Source organism: Durio zibethinus, chromosome 8 (genome assembly GCF_047325235.1).
Source record: "Durio zibethinus cultivar Kanyao isolate XHJ-2024 chromosome 8, ASM4732523v1, whole genome shotgun sequence".
Classification (NCBI taxonomy): domain Eukaryota; kingdom Viridiplantae; phylum Streptophyta; class Magnoliopsida; order Malvales; family Malvaceae; genus Durio; species Durio zibethinus.
The window spans coordinates 20,510,244-20,514,858 of record NC_143169.1 but is presented as its reverse complement, the minus strand read 5'-3'; the positions used below and the strand labels follow the sequence as shown (position 1 = coordinate 20,514,858).

Sequence of the window (4,615 nt, the reverse complement as noted above, 5' to 3'; positions counted from 1 at the left end):
CTTTTCTACATGATGATTTGGAATAAGAAATATATATGAAGCTTCCAATGGGATTTAGAGTTCATCTAGAATAAAAAAAAGTACATAAGTTGAAAAAAGCTTTATATGGCCTTAAACAATCTCCTAGGGCTTGGTTCGGGAGATTTGTCAAAGTGATGCTAGCAATGGAATATAAACAGAGTCAAAGGGATCACACATTATTTATCAAGCATTCTGATTCAGGGAGAGTCACAGTTCTATTAGTATATGTTGATAATATAATTGTCATTGAAGATAATGAAAAAAAGAAAGAATCTTTAAAATAATATTTGGCTAGCGAATTTGAGATAAAAGAGCTAAGGAGATTGAAGTGCTTTTTAAGAATTGAAGTAGCTCATTCATGGCATGGTATTTTCATCTCACAATAGAAATGATGAATCTTTTGAAAAAAACTAAGAAGTTCACATGTAAACCTGTAAATACCCCTATAGATCCTAATCATAAACTTAGATAAACTAATGAAGATGTTGCTGTAGATAGAAAGATATACCAAAGATTAGTTGGAAGACTTATTTATCTCTCACATACTAGACCTAATATAGCATATGCTGTGAGTGTAATAACTCAATTTATACATAATCTTAAAGAAGTGCACCTACAGGCTGTCTACCATATATTGCACTATTTAAAGGTCAATTCTAAGAGAGGTATCTTATTCAAAAGAAATTCGAGACTAGTTTTAGAGGCATATACAAATGCTGATTATGCAAGTTCAGTAACTGATAAAAGATCTACCTCAGGTTACTACACTTTCTTAAGTGGTAATCTTGTGACTTTAAGGGATAAAAAACAGAATGTGATGGCAACATCAAGTGCAAAAGCAGAGTTCAGAGCAATGGTTCAATAATTTGTGAACTACTATATTATCCTAGAAGACTTGAAGGTCAAGTGAGATGGACTAATGAAGCTCTACTGTGATAACAAGTCTGCAATAAGCATTGTAAACAATCCTGTGCAACATAACAGAACAAAACATATTAAAGTAGACTGATATTTCATAAAGGAGAAACTAGACAGTTGGTTGATTTGTACACCGTATGTATGAACCAAAGGTCAACTTACAGATGTGTTGACTAAAAGTCTCAGCAGTACAACATTTTAAGAAATTATTTTCAAGCCATTAATGAAAAACACTTATTCACCAGCTTGAGAGGGAGTGTAAAAAAAACATTTATTTAAAGCTGATTGCAATAAGCTGATTGTATTCTTATAATCTGTATATTTATATTTGTTTCTCTAGAATTAAATATTTGTATCCTTAAAATTAATGACAAAAAATTAAGATAGACAATTCCTCAATTATAAGATTAGTTTTAAAAAAATTTAGTTTCTTAATTTACCCACTATAAACCTAAAATGTTTGTATAATTCTTTATGAGCAGTTTTTTAATATACATTTAATTTTACTCTTAGTTTTTCACATAATTTTATTTTAGTTTTTCCACATAAATCAATGATTCAAGTCTCTTGTAGTGATCAAGTCAAAGTCTAACATAGCTAAACACAATACACATCAACCAATCAGTGTACTACGTTTTTGTGCCACATTGGAGCAGTTTAGCCTTAGTCCAACAAAGAGTTCAAAATGAAATCAATCAATAAATAGCAGAAGCCATAGCTTTTTCTTTTCAGGCTCTTACATAGAGTTATTCAACTAAAATTTACTATTAATTCCTATGAAAAAAAAAGTACTATTAATTGGTGTCTTCATCATTGATAATAAATGCAAGGAAGTTTAAGATGTAAAGTATTTCCCAGTCCATTCTATCCAACTTTATCATACAAAAAGTAAGAGCAATGTGGAGTTTTATTAACCCAAAAGTAGAAATCAAGTAGCGATTGAATAACAAATGCAAACACACTTGGTACTTATGGTTCCTGCAATCTGACTGTTCGTTGTTGCTGATTCAGTGATGTGATTATTCGCCTCGTTTGAAGCATGAGTAACTGAGATAGCTGTATAGGGTGTAGAATCAGTAGGATTGCTATGAGAAGAACCTTGACCTGAGTGTGACAAATCTTGCTTAATATCCCTGTTGCGGTTATGAAAGCGATAATAAAGAATAGGAAGTGTTGCATTGTGGCTTTTCATTTCTTGACAATGACAAACAACGATAGATGTTATAATCTGACTGAAAGTACCAACTAACTCAACAGAAATCCATAATTCAGAATTTAAAGGGCTCCTGCGACGTCAACCATACCCATCATTTCTCCTCATGAATGATGAACTCCTAGAGTTTAATCTGTTTGAGGAAGCAGTCTGATTAATGGGAGCTTGTGTGCCGCTAGAAGGCCTATTTTCATTCTGTTCTAAGTTCACTCCAGAAGGTTGTTCACCCTGAGACGAGCTTGAAGAAGTATCATCATGCCTTGTTATGTCAATGATGTGCTCTTGATCAATATGGCTTTCCACTCGTTCCATTAGCAAAGGATAGTGGTCAGTTTGCTTACCGCTTTCTTCTGGAGAGAAGCTGCCCATCGAAGTCTGGCAACCCAATTAGAAGGTGCTAAAACATAGGTCGCTTATAGACTTTCCAGATATCTATTGCTTTCCCCCTCCAACGTTGATAGGCGTGTCAAGCAACTTAAACCACTTGGCACTGCAATATCTATAAATCCACCAACTTTATTCCCTCTTTACACAAAAGCTGCCATGAAATCAAGCGTAGAATCAATTTTTACATGAATCATGTCAACAAAACCCATGTCTTGAAATTTTAGAGAGAGCCTCGACTTGTGTGTAGCAATTATAACATGGCTACGACACTGCATAATTGGTGAGTTAAATTGAGCAGCACCAGCTCATCAAAATGATGCATCAACAGCATAACAGACGACAAAGCAACTACAACATATATAGGACTGCACTCACCACAAATACATTAATAAATAACTTCAAATCATCTTTCGAGATTACCACTACAAAAACAAAAGAAACTAGATCCTTAAACAATAAAATACAGCATAACAGGGACGTTAAGCATCAACAAGACCTTCTGAAGAAAAGGTCATATATTTCCACACAAAACTCATACAAAACCAAACTAAAACTACTCATAAATAAAAACCCAAGCAAAAAAAAAAAAAAGAACTTTTCAAAAGATCATGATTAAAGTAAACTAACATTACATTTCCAGCAATAATTTTGATAACCCATAACTTTATTCGCATAATATTTTCTCAAGAACTTGGCTTCAACTGAAAATAAATAAAAGTTCAATCTTTTAAACATTTATGCTATTTTTCTAAGCGAATTAAAATCAACCCATTAATAAACTATAACAAAATTCAAAACCCATTATCAATTTTGCAGAATCAAGTTAAATTAATAGGAAAGTAAAGCCCTAAATTAATTAAATGGAAAAAAAATCGAGTAAAAAGGCTGGAACATTACCTAAGATTTTGAATAAGAAATATCTGATAGTATATGAAAGTAAATAAAAAAGAGAAGTGCCAGCAGATAAACTGATAAGCCCCCTTCTTTTTCTTTAATTTTCTCGGAAAATACAGCGTCAGCTTTTCTGCTCCATTGCTTACGCCAAAACAGTGAGAGAGGGAGAGAGCAAGCTTTTCTTTTTCCTTTTTCTTATTATTATTATTATTTTTTGTTTTTTGGATTGGAAAGAAAAAGAATAGAGAGAAGTAGAAATAAGTAAGAAACTTTGTGGACCGTTTCATTGAGTGAATTCAGATCAAAGTGGTTGAATTTTCCTCCATCACGGATCTAACGGTTTAGATCTATTTAAGAGACCACAAATAAAAATCATGAAAACTCAAAAGTTTAAAACTATAAGGTTTTTTTTTCTCCATCATGTGTAAAATTTGCCACATGCTAATTTCCTCCATCACGGATCTAACGGTTTAGATCTATTTAAGAGACCACAAATAAAAATCATGAAAACTCAAAAGTTAAAACTATGAGGTTTTTTTTTCTCCATCATGTGTAAAATTTGCCACATGCTAATTGCATAAAAAATATTTTTTTTAGTTTAAAAAAAAAAGAAAGATATTTTATTTATGTGACCACGGAGAAAAAATGTAAATTACATAAAAAAAACCCTTTAAATTATGAACTTTTTCATGTAAAGGAATTATAAATTTCAAAATATTGCAATTTTAATTTTTTTATTTTCCATGGAATAGTTTTGCTCACTTTCATTTCCTTTACTCGTTGAATGATTCCTTTACTCGTTGAATGATTGTAATTTTTTAAAAACAAAAAGAAAAAAAATTGAGGAGGATAGGCTTCGCTTTATATAACAATAGTAAAAAGAGACAAAGAGTAGTTGATTGGAGTGATGAAATTAAATGAAAAAGGACATGTTTAGAAAGAAAAATAATTAAGAAAAAAAAAGTTTAGACCTCTTCGGTCAAAAAATATGCAATTTCTTCTTTTAAAACCTTAACTACTTATTATATTTTAATTTTATTACTACACTTTTAAATTGTTTAATTTTTTAATAAAAATAATTAATTTGAAATATTTATAAAATATTCTACTAATACATGTCAAATTTAAATAAAAAATTACACACCAATTAATGACATGATCCAAGATTTTTAAAAAATATTT

At 30.8% G+C, this 4,615-nt stretch overlaps 1 pseudogene across 1 annotated transcript; it reads right to left on the bottom strand.

The window, feature by feature from the left end:
- Positions 1 to 1,638: 1,638 nt before the first annotated feature.
- Positions 1,639 to 3,669, bottom strand: LOC111278539 (uncharacterized; annotated as a pseudogene). Its single transcript, XR_002688775.2, has 2 exons — positions 3,437 to 3,669; positions 1,639 to 2,690 (listed from the first exon to the last, which is right to left on the bottom strand). The product of XR_002688775.2 is annotated as an uncharacterized LOC111278539 (transcript).
- Positions 3,670 to 4,615: the final 946 nt, after the last annotated feature.